The following is a 26,845-nucleotide window of genomic DNA, read 5'->3' on the forward strand; positions in this document are numbered from 1 at the left end:
TTCTCCGAGTATCAGAGCTCTCAGCTTCAAAGGACCAGTGAAGAGCAACTTGATTAATTTACATTTAAAAATAAGCCACTTGTAGCAAGTAGCAGTAAGGATGGAATATGAAAGAAATGTCGATACACTTGTTGGCAAATGTGTAACTGGGCTACTAAAAATATATATTGCAAAATTATCCAGCTATGCTGTTAAAGTTTCCAGAAATTAAAACGCCTCCATTTAAAACACAGTAAAATATGAAGTAAAATTACATTCAAAGCAATGGACAATTGAACAGATTTTATTTTCCAGATCATGTGTCTCATACCATCAATGAAAGGTTTTCCTAAGAGAGGAGATTGGAATGCTGGACTCAGGAGCAACACATTTTTATAGGATTACCATGGTCCGTATAGTAAGATTGAGATAAGTATGGTCTGAGCAGCTAAACGGGGAACCATGGCTTAGATTTCACTTAACATCTGGATAAATTTCCCTGAAAAGCTTTCAAACCAGAAGTGCTATGGCAATTACTATGGTCTATGCACAAGCTGAGAGAATTTCAGTGTATGAGATTATAACATTTCTTGTAAGACCTTGAAAAGAACTTGTTAACCTAATCGTTAGCCAACGCCATAGGATCTATCCCAGCGCTGTCCTATCATTCCATCAAAGATCAAAACACTTCTGGGTCAAGTGTTCACGGATTCTGGTCTAAGTGATTCCAGATGAAGAATTCTGCCTTTCTAGGTGTACAGCTGTCAGTCCTTGGAGAACAGACACGACCCATCACTTCATCCGTAACATTCAAGAGTCAAACAACTGCCTTTAATTTTTTTAGAAGACTTGTAGAAATATCCTGATTTTTCTAAGACTCAGAGGTAGTAAAAAACTGCAAGAAGCCAAGTATTCTTTCCCAACCTATAAAACTTTATGAACTTTAAGAATCCATAGTTCCTGAAGAATGTATCTCATTGGGCAGGACTAGTACCCAAAGTGTGTTCTATTTTCTAAAAGTCTTTTTTTTCCCTTTATGTCCCGGGTGCATTGAGTTAAGTGCTTACCTTACCATCCAGACAAAACATTGAGAGTCACTAAAACATCTCAGTCAATCTTGAAGATCCCCCACCTCTACGGTGTCCTCTACCCCCTCCCTCAAACAGGAGAGTTGTATCTTGCATTCTGCCACTGCACTCCAAAAAGTAAAGGGCACTTTGGAATTAAAGGAGAGGTGCTGGCTGAAGATCATTCACACTTCTACAAAAATTAAAAATATATATATATATCTTGGCCATTCAGACCAAAACTTGATCAACTGTGGCACCTTCACGGTGAAAAAGGTGACAGATTCATAAACATGTGGATGCCACCTGGACTAAACAGAAAAATAAATAAATAATAGTGGCAACTCAGGTCTGAATGTGGAAAAGTAAAATGAACCTCAACACCCAAAAGTACAGGATACAGAAGGTATGCAGTTGGTAGGGCTCAGTGTCCTTTGAATGTTCTTGACCCCATATTGTAAAAAGTGAAAGTCACCCAGCAGAATGACCTCTGTTGGGGATCAATGGCTCCTCAAACCTCATTGCACCCCAAAGACTTCTGGCCACAAGATCGTTGCTTTCTGCATGTCTGAAGGCTAAATGGGTGACTACATGACTGAATCGATGCAAAGGCTGACCAGATAGCTGAACATAACAAATGTAGACTAGTAACAGCAATGATTCATGTAGCTTGATGGAGAAATCTGGCAAAGGCAGATTAAAATATGATAATAATTTGCGACCTGTGAGACTCAAAGCACTTTACAAGTATACAAAGACATAAGTTATGATTACAAGTATCCTCACACATTTGCATAGTAATAGCACTGTACACAGGTGGAGTATTTATTAAGCCTTCTTTCCTCCAAAGATATTTCCCAATGTGTCCCTTGTTAAAAGTTCAAATGAATTTCTTATTTTTCATAATTTAAAACATTAGGCCAGAGAATGGAAAATACTCCCTAATGGTTACCCCAGGTAGCCATTATCCACACATAGGCCTTTCAATTCCCCACTGCACATAATTACAAGCTAATTCAAAGCGTGTGAAATATTTTTCCTTCTGGCTGTGAAATGTACACCGATCACACATTTCAATACGATTTCCCTCCAATTTGTTAAAGTCTAAAAAATGTTAATATACATCTACCAAATTCCTGAAGTAAATAACATGCAGAATACCAAAACCCTCAGCTCAGCCATTTCAATTTTTGTTATTTTATTTAACTAAGTGAACCTTGCTTTCTAGAGTAAATGCACTGCAGTTTTGCAAATAGGTGGTCCTCATTTAGCGAACTACCTGTTTTACAACGGCTCGCACTTACGACCAAGCGTAAGTACGAGCCGTCGTGGGGATTCCCTGCTGTGGTGCGCATGTCTATGTTCGGGGAAACTTTCCCAAACATAGACAAACACACGACAGCAGGGAATCCCTCTTATCTATGTTCGGGGAAATTTCCAGGTCGCAGGAACAGAACCCGGTCGGTAAGTGAGAGGTGTCTGTAATTGTACTAAAACTCCAAAGCTCAGAGAAAAAAAAAAAAACACAAAAGACACAACGTAAACAATTTAGTAACTGAGTTACAAGAGTATGTTTCCATACCTTCGAGCCCGCTTCCTTTCTTCCTGGCTTCAAAGTTGCCAGATGTGGCAAATATGCATGGATGTAGCCATCATTGTACCTTTTATCGCTGTACAAATAACCAACAGATCACCAAATGTTTAAAACTATTCACCCTTCATTAGGTTCACTGTACGCATAGCATACTGACTAACAAATAAGAAACGATACTGGTTGAGACACAGGCATGCACGGATAGTCTATGAGGCTAATCTTTTGCAGTTTGGGTAGTTTAGTACACAGAGTTTGTGGTACCATAAGACAAATAAGCCATTGGATTGGCGTGCCAGCCTAAAGAGGGTGCTCAGCAGCTGCATGCATGGACAGGTTAATGACCCAGACCAGTGCCCCATACTTGTGAAAGGGAACTTGTAGTCTGCACCATCAGTGGTTGCAGATCACGGTCACTGTTCCCTCTCGAACTGTGTCAAAGTGAATCAGAGTGCTGGCGTTGGCTTATTCAAACATCACAACTTCCTTCACACATGCAGGCCCCATACATTTGCACATAATTCTCATCAAATAACACCTCAACCACACATATGCATACAAATTCACACACAGTTCCCATAACGTATTTAGTCCCAAACATGCCTCTACCATCACATACACGCAGCACCCACACTCTTATCATACATGGCACAGGTAGGAAAAGAGGACTGGTGTAAAACCGTGCAAAGTGTTAGTACAGAAAAAAGATATTGGTCAAACTGGTGGAATGTGGATGACAAAATAACGATGATTGAGGGACAGAGACTGGCAGAAAAGCAGGTACATGGAGACTAGGAGATGAACCGAAAAATGATGGGCAGAGACTGAAGAATGAAAGAGCCTGATATAAAAACTGGTGTGGACTGGGAAACAAGGCATGGAAAACAAATTTGGAAGTGACAGAATCTAGACAAGAGAAATTGTAAACAAGGGCAAAAGGAGTTGAGAGGAAAAAAAAAAAAAAGACTGGAGATGTGGAAACTACAAGAGTTTGGCAAACCAGATTTTTGCCTAGGGTGATACAAATCCTTGCATCGGTCCTGGGGATAAATTCAAGTTCTGGAAATAATTCAAATCTATCTAAATAATCTGAGATCTACATAATTGCTAATAATTGGTAATTTGCACAATTTCTAGATTCACGAGGGACCGTGCACAGTGATGGCCAGGCAGCGAGAGAGCACAAAGGGAGATATATTTACCGGACGTTATCTGTCCCTCCTCGACACCTGCATTTTGTGGCTGCCATACAGCCTCAGATCCTGGTGACCTCATCTGTCAGGATCCATCATCTCTACTGTACTTTGTATGTGTGAAAGCATAAAAATAGGGTCTATGGATGATCCCGCAAGGTAGGGAATCTTAATCTCCTGCGTGTGTGATAAGGTGCCAGAGGGATTTACTGCGTGTCGCACAAGAAAATGTCTGTTGCCATCAGCCACTGCGGCCGATTGGAAAGTGTCAAAATTGACAATGACATGTGGAAAAAGTAGTCTCTACTTTGTGTAATGTATATATGTTGATAGCGGTGGAATTCCATACAAATTCCAGCACAGTTAAAAATAACTTTTCATAAAGATTTTATCTTCCTAATAGCTCAAACGTGAGTAAGCCGCTTAAACACAGGACTCTGATTTTATGCATGCCATAGTTTCTTAAAATAATGACCTTTCATTACTATGGGAACACGGCAACTTGTAATTATTGGTGTAATTTAGAACTGACAAAAAAAAAAAAAACACAACAAAACTATGTTTCTAGAAAAGTTAGCATTCTTCTCTCTGTGGTATCTTGTCATATGCAATCGATGCACAGAGAAATAGTGTATATATATATATTTTTTTTTTTTTAAAGAATTCCCTAGAGGACCAGCTATCAGACTATCAGTGTGATGAGAATTGAATGGCAGATGCATGCCACAAAGCTGCTTACTCGGTTAGTATGGGGATTCCTGAAGGAATTATACCCTGGGAGAAGGAAGCTTGGTTTCAACACATTGTGCACACCATAATATACAGCACATGTGCTATTAATAAAAGTAAATAGTGTGGCTAATTTCCTGCATGCTGGGCTTAGGATATACCCCAAAATGTCAAAGATCAACTTCTAACATCAGAAATTCTTCGACATAATACGTACCAGCTTTTGGTGACATAATTTAGTTGGAATCAATAAATATTGTAGAATAATAAAAAAAAACAGCTATTGGTGTATCGTACATGAATGTTTAAACTGTCTAAGCTTTAAACTAAAAATAAACGTTAAATAATGTAAACATTTAAAACATGTTCACTTATTGTTTTATATCAATTGCTACAAGATGTATAGAGACCTTTCACATGTCTTAGAAGGCATTGTTAAGCTCCAAAATAGGTATGTGTGTACATAGATAGATAGACAGATGGATGGATGGATAAGTAGGTATAGCTCTACAAGGATAAGATAGCTATTAATTAGCCAGACAAGTGGATATTGGAGAAAGCGAAATGTCAAATTCAGTGACAGCGGTAAGAGGGTGCTTTCACATGTGGGGGGTCATGCTCCTTCTTGCACTGTGTATTATAAAATAAGCCTAAGCATCAGAGCCACATTAGATTAATGAAGTTGTTTTGGTGCAGAGATCATGCCCCTACAGTCTCATTGCTCAATGTTGTTTTGTTTCTGTAGTATACATTGTACTATAACATATTTTATTTATGGCAAAGGATTTCAAAGTCTAATAAAATCAGATAACATTTTTCAGGGATGGTGGCAGTGGACTTTAAAGGGACACTCCAGGCACCCAGACCACTTCAGCTCATTGGAGTGGTCTGGGTGCCAACTCCCACTACCCTTAACCCTGCAAGTGTAATTATTGCATTTTTTTTTAAACTGCAATAATTACCTTGCAGGGTTAAGTCCTCCCCTAGTGGCTGTCTATTAGACAGCCACTAGAGGGAACTTCCTGGTCCCTAGCACAGGTTTTCTGTTCTAGAGCGTCGCTGGACGTCCTCACGCTGTGTGAGGACCTCCAGCGTCGCTCTATTCCCCATAGGGAAGCATTGAAATTAATTTTCAATGCTTTCCTATGGGGTGCGCTAATGCGCATGCGCGGCTTTGCCGCGCATGCGCATTAGGTCTCCTCGGCCGGCGGGCGAGATCAGTCTCGCCCACCGGCCGACGTAAGCAGAAGGAGGAGCGGCGGGGGAGGAGGAAGCAGCGACGTGGGACCTGTCGCTGCCTCTGGTAAGTCACTGAAGGGGTTTTCACCCCTTCAGCAACTGGGGATTGGGGGGTGGGAGGGAGAGGGACCCTCCAGTGCCAGGAAAACGGATCGTTTTCCTGGCACTGGAGTTTCCCTTTAAGTTAGGGCCCTAATCCACATCACATAGCATCACTGCTGTTTAACCCCTTGATTGCCAGAGGTGTAACTTCATCATCATGGGGTGAATGCTCAGTGTGCCATTCTTTGGTTGACGCTCTCAGGCAATGAATGGTGACTGGATCAGCTTCTGCATCTCTGAAGAAGTCAGAAGCACGTCACCACAGCAGACTGTGAGTCATACGCTTTGCCCCATTAACACGGAACTAGCCTTGGGTACTCCCCAGCATCAAACCCAAAAGAACAGGCTGTAGTGGTAATGATGCTTCAAGTAACCCTTTAAAGGTATATTAAAAATCCCCATAAATACTACAGGGCACTGTAGTTGTTATGGTGCCAGGAACCCCACACCATAGTCCTACGGTAATCTGAAGCTGTCAAACCATTAACGAATGATCTTACACTTACCTATCTTTGTTGGACATCTGCAGTCTTTCCAGTCTGCTCCGATATGTTAAAGCGAAAGCTTCAGCATTTGCAAAATGAATTTTGTGCATGGTTGGATATTATTCATTGGTTGAGAATGTGGACACAATGGTTTTACAGCATACCTTGTTAAGGTGCCAGGGGATTTTCACACACAATAACGCTCTGTAGTAGTTATGGTGCTTTAAAAAAATAATAAAATCCTCCACCCAACTAATATTAAATGTAGATATGTATGTGTACAATAATTTTGATGCAATGCTTAAAAATATATACAAAGACACAATAAATAGCTTAACCCCTTAAGGACCCATGACATGTGTGACATGTCATAATTCCCTTTGATTCCAGAAGTTTGGTCCTTAAGGGGTTAAAGGGTTACTCCAACTACCATGACCACTTCAGTGATTTCAAGTGGTCACGGTGGTAGGAGTCTGTGTATGCACTGTTTGTTTGAAACACTGCACACACAGAGAAATCTGCACTTGTGTGCCGATGGGCTAGTTACACGACTGCCAAACATGACTTTGGCAGCTCGGAACTGCCAAATGTCAATTCTTTTTTTTTTTTTTTTTTTTTACAATCTTTATTTTTCGTTGTATGATTTCTGTTTCGAAGGTCGTAACAACAATTTTGGAAGACGTTATTGCAATATTAAATTTCAAGTGTCGGTAAATAGAACAGACAAACCGTTATACAGTATTGTTAGAAACAACAAGAGTGCTAGTTCCAACAAGGTTATCGACTTCAGTAGGTGAGTAATTATACATTGCGATGTTGGGTGGAGCTAAGGAGTAACTAGCTGCGATTAAAAGGTTCATTGAATTACATGCCAGGTTGCCTGGCTTCATTGAGGTGCTTCCGCGGCAGGGCTTGCAGAATCTGATACCGAGGTACGAGCCGGTACATGAGCGTGGTCTATGGGCGATCGTCCTGGGGTTATCCGGCCTAGTCTGGGTAGGTTGTATGTGAGGTGGCCATTACTGGTGCTATTGAAGTTTATTGGCGCGCAGTGTATTAGTAGGGTAAATTTGGGTGGTACGGCCCACCAGGCAGTAGGTGGTTTTGTTAGATGTTACGTCGGGGACCGATTTGTGACAAATGTCACTGGTATTTACCGCTAAGTGGTAGTTATCAGGATGGTCTATTCATAGGTATTGGAGAGACTGTCCGTCAGGGCAGTCGGGTGGAGGGGCGGGAGGGAGGAGGGGGGAAAGCTAGGGTGGAATGGGTCGAAGATCTCCGGCTCCCCGTCCCGGCAGCAGAGAGGTGCCACAGCCAGGGCGTCCAGGTACGGGTACATTTCTCCTGTCTGTCATGTAATGTTGCCGTAAGGGATTCCATATTGTATATTTCTCCCACCCTGTCCATCCACTGCTGGAGCGTGGGCGCATCCCGTTGTTTCCACTTTGTGGGAATCAGCAAAGTGGCTGCTGTCAGTAAGTGTTTTAGTAGGGATTTTTTTTATCAGCTGAGAGGGTCATTTCTGTGTGGTGTAGTAGCATGGAGAGGGGTTGGAGTGGCAGGGTAATGTCCGTGATTTGTTGAATGGATTCTCTGATCGTTGTCCAGAAGGGGGTAATACCGGGGCAGCTCCACCAGATGTGGAGGTAGGAGCCATCGGTTGCACCGCATCTCCAATAGTCTCCGGGTGTCTCTGCGTCCATGCGGTGCAGAGTGTCTGGGGTTCTGTACCAGTGAGTAAGGATCTTCAAGTGCGTCTCCTGAAATTTGGAGCTGGGGGAGCATTTATGGGTTAAAATAAAGATCTTTTCCCATTCCTGTTCTGTGACTGTGGTCCCCGTCTCCCTTTCCCATCTGGTTACATATCTCGGGTGTGTCAGGTTTTCGCTTGTGAGGATGTGTGCATAGAGCCTGGAGACACCCTTATCGGGGTGGGCCCGTGTTGTGCAAAGTGTTTCAAACTGTGTGGTGGCTCTGTGTGGGCACTGTTTGGTCGGGAAGGTCATATAAAATGCCTGAATTTGAAGGTAATGGAAGTTGTCTAGGCCCGTGGGTGCTTTGTCTCCGAGGACATCGGCTAGAGTCTTAAGTCGGTTGCCTTGTATGAGTTGGTGGAAGCTGAGCCAGTCGGAGTCTGTGTATGCGCGCAGGTCTGCAGATGTTAGTCCCCCGCCAACTCTAGGGTTATGTGTTATGGGCGTTAGGGGGCTGTTCGTGGTGGTGAGTTGGTGCGAGTATCGCAGCGTGCACCAGATTTGTAGTGTGGCGTCTATCATTGGGTTGCCAGTTCGTAGGGATCCTAGCGTCAGAGAGCTAAGCCAGAGGCGAGAGGGGAGCATGCCGCCGGCCTGTGCGAGTTCCATGGGAACCCATAGTTTGGTGGTTGGGCGTGCGTGACAGTCTATCGTCCTGAGTAAGTGGGCTGCGTGGTAGTATCTCAAAAAGGATGGGAGCCCAGCTCCGCCTCGGGTTTTGGGGCGTTCTAGTATCGCCTTGCTCACCCTGCTCGCTTTCCTGTTCCACACGAACTGTCGTACCGCAGAGGATATTGATCGGAAGAAGGTTCTGGGTAAAGAGATGGGGATCGCTTGGAACAGAAACAGAAGTCGTGGCAGCACATTCATTTTAACGGCGTTTATCCGGCCGAACCAGGAGACAGAGTCCCCTCCAGCGTCGGAGGTCAAGCTGTAAGACCGAGAGTATGGGGAGGAAGTTTAACTGGTATAGGAGATTTAGGTCAGTGGGTAGCCAGATCCCGAGGTAATTTAGTTTGGTAGTGCACCATGAGAAACGGAACTGTGATCTTAGGTGTGCGGCTCTCTCCGCCTTGAGTGAGATCGGCAGGGCTTCCGATTTGCTCATGTTCAGTTTGAGGTTGGAGATGTCACCAAAGCCCCGGAAGGCCCGTAGGAGGTTGGGGAGTGAGATATCGGGGTTGTCTAGAAAAAACAACATGTCATCCGCGTAAGCGGCTACCTTATGCTCCACGCGGTGCAGTCTGTACCCCGTGATACCCCCATCTCGTCTGACCGCCTCCAAGAAGGGTTCCAGGGTGAGGGCAAACAGGAGGGGGGGACAGGGGGCAGCCCTGCCTGGTTCCATTGCGGATGGAGAACGGGGCTGAGAGCGCGCCGTTGATCCGAATACGGGCTGTGGGGGTTGGCCAAATGTCAATTCTAAGCATAAAATACGTGTGTCGTCTGTGCGCACTGCATGCTGGAAAAAGACACACTGAGCTTCCCCTTGGAGGAACTTGAGCCCTTCCTGCCTCCAAACAGAAAAACATAATGCTTAGCTTAAAAAATGTTTGCAAATCCCCACCCCCTCTCTACCGCTCAGCATTCTGAACAGTAGAAAACTGTCAAATGATAGGACTACACGAGGTCCTGGCTTGCATCCGGAAGGAGTGTGAAAGGCAGTGGCAAGAGCTTTGCCCAGCACTAAATCTTAGATAAATAAATAAGCGCAATGGAGGTGGGACATAAGTCTCAACTGGCCATTTTGGATAGGCTATACACACCAGAACAACTACATTAAGCGGCATTTGTTCTAGTGACTATAGTGTCCATTTAAGCTTGTTTAGTGCTTAGATTTTCCCTTTAATTTAAGCCACAAAAATAATACTAATCATGTGTTACATGTCTCATTGGAAAGAATGCAGAATTCTATATGTAAAATGACTTGAACAAGCACAGGACACCCAATGTGGGTCATGATCCTGCAACATGTAATGCATTTTTTCAGTATTAAACACAACACAAACTTTATAGTTTTAGCTTGTTCTGGATTTCATTACAGAGAGAACGCAATATGAAACACTGCATAATATCAAATCAACAATTCTAGACTTTACTTAACTAGATTAGAAAAGTATTACAATTTGGGGGCTTGACAGTAGTTTTCAAAACCAGTTAAAAGTATGACCTAGAGTTTTTAAAGGAACACTGCATTATAAATGAGACAAGGCAAGTGGATTATGAATGTCTCCATAACACAGAAAGGCCTTAGTGGGATTTTTTTGTTGTTGCTTGGAGTAATGTCATAGTTAGGGGTATTTTTCCTTTAAAGTGGCCCCATCACTTCTAAGTATTTCATAAAGATATCATTGTTTTTTTGGAAAACTCAAGCTGACTGCTTTAGAATTTAGTTAAAGGAACACTATAGTCGCCTAAATTACTTTAGCTAAATAAAGCAGTTTTAGTGTATAGATCATTCCCCTGCAATTTCACTGCTCAATTCACTGTCATTTAGGAGTTAAATCACTTTGTTTCTGTTTATGCAGTCCTAGCCACACCTCCCCTGGCTATGATTGACAGAGCCTGCATGAAAAAAAAAACTGGTTTCACTTTCAAACAGATGTAATTTACCTTAAATAATTGTATCTCAATCTCTAAATTGAACTTTAATCACATACAGGAGGCTCTTGCAGGGTCTAGCAAGCTATTAACATAGCAGGGGGTAAGAAAATCTTAATTAAACAGAACTTGCAAAAAAGAAAGCCTAAATAGGGCTCTCTTTACAGGAAGTGTTTATGGAAGGCTGTGCAAGTCACATGCAGGGAGGTGTGACTAGGGTTCATAAACAAAGGGATTTAACTCCTAAATGGCAGAGGATTGAGCAGTAAGGCTGCAGGGTCATGATCTATACACTAAAACTGCTTCATTAAGCTAAAGTTGTTCAGGTGACTATAGTGTCCCTTTAAAATTCCAGCATAATCCAAAGATATCATTAAACAAGTTAGGGACTATGTTGTTGCCTAATGGACGAGCCTGAGGTTGACAATCTATGGAGGCTATCACGGCCTTCTCTATACAAGGAGAAGAAGAATGTCTACAGGAAAAAAATGGCGACCGCTTCGGTTAATAAATTCACTTTTCACTGTACCCCCCAACTAACAGATACTAACCAGACATGTCACTTTCGGGGGTCTTACAAAGACCCACAAAAGTGACTGACCTACTTTAATCTTCGTGCAGCACCAAGACATACAACTATCCCGGTCTGCCTGAGATTGGTGGGAGTTGCAAAGAGTTTGGTTTTTTGATTTGCAAATTCAGCCCATTGCTCAGCTTCTCTCCCAATTTAGAGATATTTTACAATCTCCCCAGACCCTCTCCAGCAATATCACTACGGTATTTGTGAAAGTGGCTGAATTAAATCGTGGCTTTCCATACTTTCCATAGGGTCTGTTTTCTGTGTGTGTTTTTCAAATGTAAAATGAAAAAGTATGCAATTCTTGATGCTGAATAGTATTAGGATTGCATCAAGTGTGTATTTTATTGAAGTATAAAATCCATCACTTTACAAAAAGGATAAAAAAATAATAACAATGAAGAATTCTGTGTGTGTTCTGTGCACTGTCAAGAAAGGATATTTGAAAGGGCCACCACTAGCAGAGTAGGGGGCAACACAAACATTATTGTTCAGTATTCGCAATGTCATGCTCACAAGTGGCACATAAGCAAAACATAATTATGGAAGATTGCAGCAATAGCGGAAATGGCGTTTATTTACTTAGAATGTTGCCATGTAAAGAAACCCCATAACGTTTCCATTAGGAACGTGAATATGGAAGGAGGAATGATGCAAGCTGCAAATAATAAAACCAATCCATTGCGTGTTGGGATTGGAAGCTGCAAAAGGGGTTAAATATAAGCAAATATTAAAGATGACGTTTCAGAACGATTTCCAGGATAAACATGCAACTGTTTAGCAAATATTTTCCTGGATAACATTTTGCTTTGAAAAGTTGAACTCGTTCGGTGGACTTTAGATGTGGGTTCTGTCTGCCAGATTCTCTCTCTCTCTGCAATTCATTTTCCTTGTTCTACTTCCATTAGAATTAGCAAGCTACTGCCGTTTCAGACTGGTTCTCTTGCACAGATCAGCTTGGTTTCATGTCGGCAGGACGGAACAAGTCTAAGCGGAGCACTATGTGCAAGGCTGCCTGGGGTAATGGGGTGCAATGGCCTAAATATCTTTGAAAAATACACCAAAATAGAGGCACAACCAAGGCCACATGAAACAAAAGCATGGCACTCTCTCTGTCTCTCAGGGTCAAGACAAAATATGGGTCCAAACGCCTTTTTATTTCTATACTTTCAATATAATGCTAAACGCCAACTGGAAAAAAATAATAATGTAAAAAAAAACAAAAAAAAAACTAAACATTTTAATATGCTCTTTTGTTTACCATAATACTTTGCATGCGTAGAACCCTGCAGAAATGGAACCATTTCCAATAGGCTTTATTGACTATTATAGTCAATTCACATCCAATAGGGATTCTATAGTCACTAACCCTGGGCTTGTTGGTAAGTAGCTGGTGTAAACCGTCACTATTAACAACAACCAGCAGTTAATTACTGACTAATGACCACCTATGATAACCTCTGATTGCAAAGATTCCGACCACTCGCAGATTACCCACACAAACACATGCGGACTTTCCCCCCCTGTGATTGGCTTTAGGAGATAGCGACACTGTTTACAAGCTATTACATTTTTATGTAGCGGTATACCACGTACATATCTATGGAACTTCTGACAGTAATTTCTGCTATGCAAATTGTTCATTTAAATGGCGTGCACTTTACTATATAAAGATCAATTTTATATTTTAGATCATGTATCTGGTATTTTCTTTTATTTAACTGTAACTGTTTAATATGCTTAGGGTTGCTACAGCCAATGCCTTTTCCTATAAGATATATGGGGAGTTCGCTATACTTAACGTAACAAGCAAGGAGCTGGTGTTCTGTTTTGGGGGTTAGTGGCAGCTTTTAAACATTAGAGAGAGGATTGGAAGCCAGTATTTGCCTATCCCTAGGTAGCAGGTTATTTAGAGCAGGTGTGCCCAAAAGCTAGATCCCCAGTTGTTTTAAAACTACAGCTTCTATGATACGTTGTCATTCTAAAGGCGTGTAAAGCACCATGGATGTTGTAGTTCTAGAACATCTGGGGATCTACGGATGTAAAGAGGAGTTTTTGGCCACTACAAATCAACTGGCTCTAAATACTGACAGCTGGTAACTTCCTGTCACTACTGGAGAAATGTTATATTCATTAAACAGCCACTACTTGCTACCAGTAGCCACAGATCACTAGGGGCTGGTAAGCTAAATGTAGCAACAAATATAGATGAAACCTAAAGGGACCAGAAAACAGGGAGGAGATAACTCTACCCTGTTACCGTCTCTTAGGTAGAGGATGGTCACCTAGACTGGGTAAAAAGGGGGTAACCCTAGGATAATAAGACAAAATAAGACAATAAGAATAATAAGACAAAATATATTATAAATGTAGCAACAACGTTGAAAATAAGCTCTTATTATTATCGGCATTTAAATAGCACCAACTAATTCTGCAATGCTTTACAATATTATAATAAATGAGACAACTACAAAAGGTTACAGGAACAATAGGTTGATGAGGACCCTATTCATAAGAGCTTACAATCTAGAGGAGGGTGGAGTTTAAAGGGAAACTCCAGTGCCAGGAAAACGATCCGTTTTCCTGGCACTGGAGGGTCCCTCTCCCTCCCACCCCCCAATCCCCAGTTGCTGAAGGGGTGAAAACCCCTTCAGTGACTTACCAGGGGCAGCGACAGGTCCCACGTCGCTGCTTCCTCCTCCCCCGCTGCTCCTCCTTCTGCTTACGTCGGCCGGTGGGCGAGACTGATCTCGCCCGCCGGCCGAGGAGACCTAATGCGCATGCGCGGCAATGCCGCGCATGCGCATTAGCGCACCCCATAGGAAAGCATTGAAAATTTATTTCAATGCTTCCCTATGGGGAATAGAGCGACGCTGGAGGTCCTCACACAGCGTGAGGACGTCCAGCGACGCTCTAGCACAGAAAACCTGTGCTATGAAGCAGGAAGTGTCCTCTAGTGGCTGTCTAATAGACAGCCACTAGGGGAGGACTTAACCCTGCAAGGTAATTATTGCAGTTTAAAAAAAACTGCAATAATTACACTTGCAGGGTTAAGGGTAGTGGGAGTTGGCACCCAGACCACTCCAACGAGCCGAAGTGGTCTGGGTGCCTGGAGTGTCCCTTTAACAAACAGACAGATGTATGTGTTATACAGCTCTTGAACACTATCCTAGTAATTTATTTTACTAGTTATTTATACTTGCACTACTATTTGTATAGTATTGTATTTAATATTGTCTTCATATTCATTTAAGAAACCCATGCTGTCTCCATATTATTAAAACTATATTTTTTGTGCTGTCATAAATAAAAAGACACATGCAATATTACTAGACAGACAAACAATTTTATAGCATTTTGGTGATAAATTCAGGCAGTGAAGGCTAAATCACGAGATGTGCGTTACATAGCACATATGTGCAATAATTTATTTATGTTTATGCAGAGACTGAAAGGTACAAAAATGCGTATTTTTTTGGTTTTCCGCCCAAATAAATAATTTATCTAATGCACGCATACAACTTTTTTTTATAGGCTTTTCCTAACTCATAGTAGTTAGGACACATGTTATTGTCTCATGTGGTCCACAGTCATTGCACCATTTATCAAATGTAGCATCACGCCATCTGTGTACATAACATGCTTTAACGTCATGTTAATGTTTCTCCTTAAATCACATATATCAAGCTGCATTCCAGAAAGGTTTTAAGGATGTCTCTGCTCTGGATAGGTGTCACATTAAATCGTAATTTAAAACGTGTGAATAGTAAGAAGAATCTCAAAGATAATTGAGACCGAGTTTGACAACTTCCACTGCTTGAGATCATTACCAGAAAGTAAAATCTCACATCGCTTTGCTATGAATGATAGTGAGTGTAACACCTTCTCCCTGAATTCGATTCATGCAAGTCACCAACCCAGTGATAGCTAACCTTTGGCACTCCAGCTCCCGAAGGCTTTCCCATGGATCTCAGTGAGTTGGATGAGTTCTACTGAGTAAAATCCTGTTATGAGTCCATTTTGCAGTCAAACACATTTTTTAAATTAAAAATCACCGTGCTTCCTATCTAATCAGAGGACCTTAATATGTTTTGGTTTTATTTATTTGATATTCCAGTAATATTAATCAAAAATATATGAAATTGATCAAAATAAATTAATCTGGGGGGGGCGGAGCTTGGCTTCCTAGCAGGGTGGACGTGCTCCACGAGTGCTCCTGCACACCGACGACTAAAACCCTGATCCATCGCTCACTCACCGCTGGGAAGGTGCCTACTGAGTGGGGGAGACCCAGGGAATCGTTTTGGTGTTAAACACACACCCGCAACCCATCAGGTCCCCACAATCCCGGCCTGAGGCCTACCCGCGATCGAGCCAGGGAGAGGCGGCCGCTCTCCTGGATGGTAACCTCGCAGGTGATACCCACACAGTGCTCACCTCCAACCCCCCCCCCTCTGGACCGGCGGGGGTCATCCCGGTCCTCGCTGGGGACGATTACCCCCACACTACGACCAGCCCGAGAGACAACGAATAAAACGAGGAGAAGCAGCCAGGCCCCGATCAAGATGGCGGCACAGGCACAGTCTAACACGATCCGCATACTCCACATGCCACCCCAGCACATAGGGGTGTTCTATGACAAGATGTGTACCAACCTGTGGACCAAGCTACGCACCCAGAGACCGGCCTACACGAGGGCGATAAAGGAGGTGACAGCATGGATCCGCCCGGCAACACGACGCCAATTAGGCGGGAATCCCCCTCCACGAAAACACAAGCGGGAAAAAGCCCAATCAAGGCGCCAGCTCCAGCACCCAAGCAGACTGTTGCCGGCCAAGTCTCCGAACCAGCAGACCGGCACACCCCGGACCGTCTACCGGTCACCACTCCCGTGTTCTCCGCCAAGTAAGCAGCAGACCCGATCATCACGCAATCAGGGGCTGAAAGAAGGCACATGACTAGACTCACGGACTCCCGGGACAGCTACTCCCATCACCACCATTTGGCAGTACCAAGGTCCAAAAGCCCACAACATCCTGCCTCACCTCGGGTCCCCAACACGGATGACCGGATTCAAGGCAATATGACAAGTCACTGCATGGACTACCTGCTCCAGCACACCAGTGGCGTAGGGTGAAGGTTTGCAGTAGCCTCTCTCCCTGCCACCACTCCGGTCAGCAGAGCTAAATACGTATTTTCTTGCTTATCATTTTACAACTAACGGTTTCCAAATGCGTAGTGCCACACACAATTTTACATGTACTTCAAGTGGAGATGACTGCATACTTTCGACACATAAACATGACAAAACATGCGAGCTACCTAGCTTATCATCTTATACTCTGTAAGTTTACAAGTTACCTAGCCGGTTACATCCTACTTTTTATTAGAGCTGTACAAAACATAAGCATTGAATTTAGTGAGTTATGCAGGGCCTTCACCGGGCTTCACATAACCTGAAAAACCAGCAAGCAGCTAGATGTAATGAGAATATCACAAATTCCATATGCGTATATGTTCAACCTGTTATTAGTGTATTAAGTTTGCTTTTTCTACTGTCTAGAATCAACAGGAACTGTTATTATAGGCCAAAGTGACTTCTTTAAAACGTATTCCTTGTCTTGCCTCAGCAGAGTGTGGCAGGTACCTCTTAGCTTAACTCACCTGCATCTTAGGTCATTAAAGCCACATATGGCAATGTAGTCCATAAGCATAGCACATATTGTTTTACCTGCTAATTAGACCTTCTTGGACTCCCTATGCTCGACTCAATAAGATATCTAACACTGTCTTTCCTATGGCGCATATAGGAGTTTCCAGGACCTTACATGGCCTAAAGCCGCTTCTTTTCGTGCACCAACTTGTAACTTAGCAGGACTCTACACTGAATAGGACCCTGCATGCAATATAACTACACGTTGTTTATGTTTTTAACACTGATCGGCACCCATAACATTTAACCTAATGTCTAACCACTGTCTCTCTAAACTGTGAGCTTCTTGTCTACACACGTGTAACCAACTGTATGACTTCTAATATTTTAGCATGTTACCAACCGGATCTTATGATCCATAGCCTGTATTTTCTAACTAAAGTTTTAACGACAAAAATTTAAAAATTGAGGCAACGCAATTCAGGAAATGTAATTTAATCTTGCTGTACTGACTCTATACTGTAATTCATTTGAACGTTTCCCCCAATTTCTCTTCTGTACCCTATCTCATTTGCCTCTAATAAAAGAAAGATTGACAAAAAATAAATTAATCTGAACGGGCAATAAGGACTGGTCACAGCAAACGGCGTGAGATATGCATGACTGATATATGTACAATCAATTTGAAATATCAAATGAGAAAATATTGTTGAAAAGGAAAACTCTAAAGTTAGGAATACAAATGTGTATTCCTATAGTGCCCTAGTTATTGTTTAGGTGACTGGTCCCCACCTGCAGGAAGTTAAAGGGACAGTGTAGTCACCTGAACAACTTTAGCTTAATGAAGCAGTTTTGGTGTATAGAACATGCCCCCGCAGCCTCACTGCTCAATCCTCTGCCATTTAGGAGTTAAATCCCTTTGTTTATGAACCCTAGTCACACCTTCCTGCATGTGACTTGCACAGCCTTCCATAAACACTTCCTGTAAAGGGAGCCCTATTTAGGCTTTCTTTATTGCAAGTTCTGTTTAATTAAGATTTTCTTATCCCCTGCTATGTTAATAGCTTGCTAGACCCTGCAAGAGCCTCCTGTATGTGATTAAAGTTAAATTTAGAGATTGAGATACAATTATTTAAGGTAAATTTCATCTGTTTGAAAGTGAAACCAGTTTTTTTTTTCATGCAGGCTCTGTCAATCATAACCAGGGGAGGTGTGGCTAGGACTGCATAAACAGAAACAAAGTGATTTAACTCCTAAATGACAGTGAATTGAGCAGTGAAATTGCAGGGGAATGATCTATACACTAAAACTGCTTTATTTAGCTAAAGTAATTTAGGCGACTATAGTGTTCCTTTAAAAAATAAAAATAAAGGTTGTATATACTTTCGTTTAGACTCTGACAGTGCTGGTTCCCAACATTCTGCTCTGAACTTTGGCTGAGATAATCAAGGTCGATGATCTTGATTAACCAATGCTTACTCATAGGAAAACATTGGGAGGCTAGTGTGCATGCGCAGCACAATGTAGGTTTCCTTTGTAATGGCACAGGTGAGCTAAGACCTGCATGAGACCGAGTGGGACCATCCCAAGTTCAAGCTATTGAATATTTGGTCGCTCTAAGGTTTCTCATAAATCCCGTTTCTGAGTACTCTAATGACTAGCAGCTTAGAAAATGAGGCAATGAAGCAAAGAGGAGGCAAGAGGAGATCCAGATACAGAAGAAACAGTATTTTGTTTGATTAATATTAAATAAGTCTTGTTTTATGTTCTCCTGTATTAAAACTCCAAATGCCATGCTCACTACAACCCACTGTAGTGTTTATGGTGCCATGAGTGCCCACTACAACCCACTGTCGTGGTTATGGTGCCATGAGTGCCCAATACTATTCCAATGTAATTAGTCAAAAATGGTATGATTACTTACCACGGAAACAGCCCCAGAGCACCATAACCACTGCAGTGAGCTTCAGTGGTTAACATGCTTCGAGTGTTCCTTTAATAAAAGCATCTCAAGTTTTGAAATGGGAAGATTTACACAATAGTTTAACAGCTTTAACAATAAAAAGTCCTTAATTCAGGACCCGGCTTATCCCTCTTAACTTGTAAATCCAGCGTATATAACTTAATAACAAGATAATGTGAATTGGTGCAAAACAATGTAGTGAACATATACAAACGCTGCTTCTAGCTGCAAGAGTTATGCTACAAGATATATACCGTAATCTAAAACAGACAACCGGAAATAGGAGGACAATTTAAAGAAAATGGCTGTCACCTGGTAAATGTCAAGGAGCTTTGTATAAAATCCAGAAGTGTGCAGTAACAGGAATGACATCATCCTCGATAATATAGCAGCAATTCTTGTATTCCAAAATAGGATAGAACAGATTTAACCCTTTTGATGTCCTTAGCAGGAAAAGGGGGCTTTGCACACCCTGGTAGAAAATCCCAAGTGGTTAAACTAGGCAAGGGGTGTTGGTCTATAGGGCTCTATGCTAGGGATCTGTCAGAAATTTGGTAAAGTGAGCCATTCATCACGAAAGAGGTGGTGAAAAGTCAGCGTACAGAGGTAGAATTTCACAAATCTTACAGTTTGCTGCAGACTTATCCACAATCCATGAGCTAATGCAGACTAACTGGTGCCTTTAGCTTCTGCTCTGTCATTATCTATCAGTAATAGATGGTTTAATTTGAAAAATATATGGTTTTAGCTGTTGGCACTGGCACGCAAGAGGGGAGAGAAACATTTTCAAAACACAATTTTCAATCTGCAAGAAGCAAAATGTCAAGACTTAACATGAATTACGGGCATGTATTTTGCCAGAGGCAGCAAAACAAATAATATATGTAATGAATTGGGCACTTAAAAAAATAATGTAGCTATACTCTGTAATTCCTCTGATATTGTACCAATTATACCTTTTTAAGATTTCTCATGAATACTTACAGATTATTTTTCATAAAAGAAATGGTGGAATATATTAAAGGGACCAATTTAAACAGAAAAATTGCTCATGCTCTTACACAGACACTCTTTGTCACGGACATTCCGTATTAGTCAATAGTGAGGCGGGGATTTGCTCAATGCGCTTAAAGGGATCATATAGTGCCGGTTTCCTGGCACTATAGGCACCCCTTTAGCCACTTACCTAAATCCAGCTCCAATGTCCCTCGGCGCTGGTTCAGGCTCTGCCCATGCTCTGCCCACTGGCATTTGGTATGTGTCAGTGTGTTTATGTATCTATGTGTACCTGTGCATGACTGTTTTGTCTCTGTATTTGTTGTGGTGTATGTCTATGAGTGTTTCTCTGTCTGGAAGTGTGACTGTCGCTGGGAGTGTTTAGGGTGGAGGAGATTCGCCAGTGGGTTTGTAAGAATCCGCAAGAATTCTGGTCCAGCATACGTTTAAAAAAAAAAAAAAGCCAAATTACTTCTACAGGATCTGTTATAGCTATGAGAGAGTTTGTAAGGAGCTACACAGATGAATAGTTGCAAATGTGTTTGTACAATAAAAAATAAAATAAATAATGAAATAAAACACTCAATATCTTAAAAGCCACCTTTGCGGCTGCTTAACATGTTTCATTAGAAAATATGTTAAAGGTTTTAGCAATTATTTTATTTTAAAAAAATATTTTCAGCATTTTTTTTTTCAGATATGTTTATTGATTTTATAAGCTGTATGACCCCTAAATTTAGTTGGGACTTTACTGAAGAAGAAAAAAAAAAATACTGATCACAAATAGACAATAGCTTGCCCTTCAGTGGGTCCCGCTCAGTTCTCAAGCTGGTTTTAACTTTTGCCACTGCAATATACAAACATACAAACAACGTGGGCAATATACAAACATACAGAATGAGCAAGAAAATGTGTAAAACGGAGGAGCTTGGCATAGTTGGGTCAACGATTAGTTCTTAAACTTGCTCTACTGCAACGTGGGCCATTACAGAATGAACCCAACTACTGATTGATAGATATATCTATCAGTTTCACAATAGCGCTTCACCAATATTCCCTTTTTTCTTAAAACTCTTGTTTAAAAGATAACCACAGTGATATAGCAGCTACTTTAACTTGGTGCACACAATGATTATAATATATCTACCACTTAGTACTCTCTTATTTTTTATCTAACTCATGATTGAGTTAGATAACAAAAGTAACCTCAGGTTTAAAACAGAATATATGAACCCAAGCAGAACTGCCAACCTGGAAAAATCATTATAGGTTAAGAACACTTTCTGGTCTCAGTTAAGCCTGGGGGGAAGGGGCTTGCACTTTTTTCAAATATTTCAAATAGGTTTTTTTACTGTGTACAATTGTAACTTTTCAATTTTGCTATTTGTCCAATTCCTTTCTGACGATTCAACGTACAAGTAAAAAAATAAATAAAAGTCTACCTTATACATTAGGGCTTTTATTCTGGTATTTACTTTCATGGACACAAATGATCAATGAATGCATCAGTAGAGACTTCATCTAATTTTAAACTGTATTTTGTACCAAGATTTGCTTGGAGGGTTACGAGATATTTGTGCCAGAGAGGTGGGCATCATTGAGGCCGTGTTATCTGGGGGATGAGAGAGTAACATCTACATCCTGTTAAGGCACAATCTGCATTTAACAAATAGTCAGGAAGAGCTGTCTGTGCCTGGTCTGTGTAGGTTTCCTAATTTTGCACATGATACCTATACAATGTTTTAGCTCCGTTTTGAAGTGTCCTTAAGATCTGGTCTTTGCTTGGCCTCTCTAAAGGTTCATTGTTGAACTAAATGCTATACAATCCACCGTATTAACGAAATAATGATTTCAATAGGAAGTTCAGTTCCTGGCCACTCGGGAGATTGTTATAAGACTAGATTACGTAGTAGCAGCTCCCAAATATTTCTGATGAAACAGATCAATAGCTGGCATTCCCACAACCTTTTGCTACTCTGTTGTATTCTTGAGGCCAGTAAAGTAAACACGGGCAAGCTACAACATCTAAAATAGACTTTTAGTGAACTCTGCGTGAACAGTGCAAGAGCTGCACTGTATATTTAAAGAGCATTATACAAGGATTATTTCCTCTGGATTTTACAAGCATTAAATAGCTTTAACTTGATTCACTTGCCACAATGGCGTATTATCATAAAACAATATTGCTCTTTTCACCCAGGAGGGGTGCTGCTAGAAGGTGTTCTGCTATCGGTAAAAATGCTTTAAGTTGGTCTGTAGTGCTTAAGGTTAGGATTAGATCTAGTATTGTGTAGAATGATGAATGCTGTTTATCTGTAGTTAGTCCAAGATCAATACAGGAACCTACGGAACACTGCATTATTTGATTGTATTATGATTTGCAATGAGGTAGCTTAGAGAGCCCTGAGGATATTTTTATTCTAGCAAGCTTTGCACGCAAACTAGCATTCCAGTTTGAAGTCATGTCTTCTTTACGGGCAATATAACCCAAAATCACAATTTAGTGACTTTCGTGGAATGGTGTATGACAGTGTGCGATAACCTTTGCACTGTACATGCCTGAAGGCTGTCTGAGCATCATGGGAAATTAACAGACACCATACATCCTGCCCTAAAAAATGCAGAACAGTCCTGATTTAGGATCTACGTCCTGCTACACTCCATCATTTAGCCAGTGGCATGGTTATCAGGAACACAAGAGAAGATCGCTGGCCACAATACGCGGAGGCAATACCTTTTGTGGTGCACTGTACATGCGCAGAACTGGCAAACAGAATAAAATGCATGCATGAGCTATTGTTATAGGTCTTCCTTTACATGCGCACAAATGCAGTGTAACTCTTGGTAACATTTGACTTTATCAATAAATAACTGGAGACATGAAGCAAAAACCCCAATACAGTAAATTTGAAACTTGGAGAATGATGTTCTAATAATGTTACAGAAACCAAAATATGTACACGTGCTGCTCCACAGCATACTGCCAAACTGTCCTGCAATCCTGTGTTGGTACTCCAGTTGATAGGGACATAGTTAGACTGGAATGCACACAAAATTGGCACGTATTGTTGGGCACATGGGTAATCTGTCACTGATTTGCCCCTGCTGTGACAATAACTTCTCCGTTTCGGATTACCTGCCTCTGTGTTTTGAAACAGCAGGACAAATCTTCCTTACTATTTAAACACAGCACATGAGATCTAAAAAAAAAAAAGCCTTGCAGAATAATATATTGTACTTTTTAAAAGATCAGAAAAAGAAAGATTCAATTTCACAACTGCCATCTACTTAAGTAAAGAATTAACAGATGATGACCACTGCAAGATGCCATTAACTGGTCTTTAAAATAAGCACACTATTGAAGTTACAAAAAACATTTTTATTGGTCACCTGAGGAATTGTGAGTCACAAGCAATATTACAGCAATAATATGCTGGCATAACATTTTCACTTTGTCTCCAACTGGAATGACAATATTAAAGCAAAGCATCTGACTTTACAAATGATGTTAACAGAAATTGTGGAGACAAAGCAAGCTCTGTCTCCTGATTTGGGGCTTTGAAAGGGTTACTCTCGGCGTTACATACAGAATATGGTTCTGCCTGCAGCCATCTATCAATCTACCAGTACCCAGAGAGTGTATCGACGGCTAACATCACAAGTGGCTAATATTATAATATTCGTTTGGCCAATGACAATTTACCAGTATCTGTAAAAAGGATACATGCAGTCACTAAGGGCTGGAGTCTAATATCAACATATTGTGATAGGCAAGATAATAGTGACAATCTCTGCCAGAACAGGCAATAGGGGATGCAGAGAATCTTAGGCAGGACATACAAAGATAACTAAACACTTCCATGTTGCACTCTCCAAAATGTCAAAGAAATGGAAAAGTAAAGAGGAACCATTAAAGTTAAGGCAAGATCTGGAAGGCCAAGATAAATCTCCATTAGAACTGGTTGTAGACTGGACAATAAAGAAAAACAAACCTCCCCCAAATCATAGCAGATGACCCGCTGGAAGACTTGGCTGGCACTGTTGTAGCTTGGGCACTAGTCCGCTGTTCAGAAGACCTTGCATAAACATGATCTCCACGGAAGATTCAGCAGAAGAAAACCTAACCTGTGATCTCATCAGAAAACCAAACATATGTATACGCCGGTAGCATTTGGAAACTAATTCTGTGATCTGATTAAGTAAAAACGGAGTACATTCACTGAATTAGATTTATAGAATATGAGTAGAATGATTTGAAGAAAAAAAACCTTCTAAACTTTTAAGCATAGAATCCATCTATTATGCATTGGGGGATGTATGGCTGCCAGCGGCACAGGAAATAGTTTACTAAATATCAACAAATCTTCGAAGCTAATACCTCTTGCACTAATAATAGTTAGCAGTATTCTTTGAGAAAGAGGGGGGAACAAAATCCTAAAGGGAGAATTGAAAGACAAGAAGTGTTTGGCAGTCTAACATTTTGCCCTTCACATTTATCATTTTTTTCAGTCTAATAAACAGTAACTGCGAATTAAAACAAGGGAAATACACGACTTTAAATTAGTTTATGTGAGCTTTATTTGCACTGCAGAGGGAATGGTGACTTTTTTTTTATTTAGAAAAATCAATAAAACGTTATTTTGTCAGGAGTGGTAAAAACTCTTGCATGCAGCTATAAATAGTACACAATTTGTTCATTATTATTATTTAGCGCCATCAGATCCTGTAGCGCTGTACAATGGAATGTTATGTTAATTAATGTTACAAAATTCATGTTACAATTCCTATAATTATAGTTTGTTTGTTTTTATGAAAAACTCTTTACACATTCCTTGCAAATCTTTTTAGGTCTCTGATGCTGCTTAGAAAGTCAATTCACATAGGTCAGGCTACCTGTAAACATTGGTTAGCAAGAGCCTCTGGACAAAACTGGATGATTGCTTGCTCGGAAAAATAATACACCTGCTAGCAGAGCAAAATATTAAAATATATACAATAAATAAGCAGATGTTCTATCGGTGTCCGGAGTGTCCCTTTTAAATACAGGAAAAATATATCAGAAGTTCAAGGTCGTAAAACAGGTAGGTCACTAAATGAGGACCACCTGTACTTAATATTGCGTATCCAATTAGCCTTTCAATGATCACACCATATATTCGAGCTAGGGGTTAGTTAAGTATCTTAGTTGAGGATAATTCTATAAATTGTGCAGAATATATCACAAGGTCTCCCTGAGCCATATTTGTGTGTAACAACATGTGTCATCCAAATCGCAAGAGTACCTTCTGCAACAAACACGCAATTGTGATATTTGTATCCCTGTTGTCAAGACAATTGGTTTCCACATACAGCAAGGCATGACGATACATGTCTATGGAGCTGTAATTACTGCATTGTATATGGATTGAATCACTGCATTTTGATTAGTATCAGAATAAGTTATAATTATATAGTAAAGCATATCCTATTTATGATGGCTGTGATATTCGGTGATAAATGAGCTGAGGCTCACTCTAAATGTTTGGCTTAACAAAAAGGCACAAGTTGAGCAAGTTCCTATGTACTCATACTTGTTAATCCACAAGAAAGCGTACACAAATAAAAATAATAGATTTCTATAACAAATTAAGCCATTATTACAGTTATTACTCACACGCACTACACACGGAAACATGAGAATATACTGGCATTTATTTTTTTTAAGATCAAAATTTGTTTAAAATTTTGTTTTAGTTTAAAAAAAATTGTTAAATTGGTCGATGTCTAATTCTGCAATTTTGTCGTACAATTTCCAGTTTCTTTGGCGATGATCCATAATTTACTCTTTTGTGAATAAGCTTGATATATGTTTCCACACTACAAATGCAATAGCGTTCTTGCTAAAGGAATACGGTCATTGGAAGCTATTGTCACAACCTGTCTGAACCATGCAGACACCTGGGACGGTATTTCTGCTTTGTAGAAAAGGCAGATCACAAATCAGGGGGTGAAATAGAACAAAGAATTCAATGTATACATGCCTAAACATACAAATATAGGGCACTGCTAATATAATAACTCTATCAATATTATTCCCTGAAACAGTGACTTGTTTGAGTAGCTGAAGCACAAACAAACTGCCATTTGTAGTAGCTTACCTCCTGCTAAAACGTCTCATTATAAAACAAAAGCCATTAACGAGAGGTTTACTGCTGTTGGTTCGATGATGTCACTGTAGCTATGTGCATTCTCACAGGGCAAACACTGAGCCAGATTTGAGCAACAAATAATTGTAAATACGATAGTCAGTAAAAATGTTTCCCTACGTCTTAACAAGCAAAAGTAACCTTATATGGTAACTTTTTTAAAATCAGAGGCTCATGGTAACAACGTATTCTACTTTAAAAAAAGCAAACAACAATCTTAAACAGTGGCAACAATGGTTTAACATTTCTAAATGCTGCGTGGGTTGAATTTCTAACTAAAATGGAAAACTTTTTTTTACTGGCTGTCGTCCAGAGGAAATCTGGCATATTAGCACCTGGGCTCATTATGTTCTGGGGCATACTGCCTCATAAGGGCTACTGTGACAGAGACGGGGACTCCCCATGCTGTGATGTAGGGGATCGAGACCCAAAACAGACAGAAAAGCATTGCCCATTTGCACCTGGGTAGCAAAAAACCAGCATTGGAACTTACACAAAATGATATAGAAAAATAAAACGGTCTTGTAAAAACAAAAGTTAAGTTATAATCCATTCCCCCCACCCTTATACTAAGTGTGTGTTCTTTAACTTTTGCCTCTAAAAATAAATGAGCAAACGAAATATCACTTCAGTGGTACTTTAATTGGGTCAAAATATTCATTCCAACTACATAAACTACACATGTTACATCCCTACAAGTTGACAGCTGCTTTAAAAAAAAATTTTCT

At 40.8% G+C, this 26,845-nt stretch overlaps 2 protein-coding genes across 5 annotated transcripts in view; one reads left to right on the forward strand and one right to left on the reverse strand.

Moving 5' to 3' along the window:
• CMSS1 (cms1 ribosomal small subunit homolog) overlaps window positions 1–26,845 on the reverse strand; it is a 292,216-nt gene that overhangs the window by 137,535 nt on the left and 127,836 nt on the right. The window lies entirely within an intron of this gene.
• The window catches only part of FILIP1L (filamin A interacting protein 1 like), a 242,365-nt gene that overhangs the window by 95,743 nt on the left and 119,777 nt on the right, over window positions 1–26,845 (forward strand). The window contains exon 1 of one of the 3 annotated variants that reach the window (XM_063448910.1): window positions 24,976–25,013. The exons of the other annotated variants lie outside the window; for them this stretch is intronic. The gene's annotated coding sequence lies outside the window, so the exon portion shown is untranslated. Of the gene's footprint in view, window positions 1–24,975; window positions 25,014–26,845 lie in introns of those variants that run through there. 3 annotated transcript variants of the gene reach the window in all.

Source organism: Pelobates fuscus, chromosome 1, assembly GCF_036172605.1.
Source record: "Pelobates fuscus isolate aPelFus1 chromosome 1, aPelFus1.pri, whole genome shotgun sequence".
Lineage (NCBI taxonomy): Eukaryota > Metazoa > Chordata > Amphibia > Anura > Pelobatidae > Pelobates > Pelobates fuscus.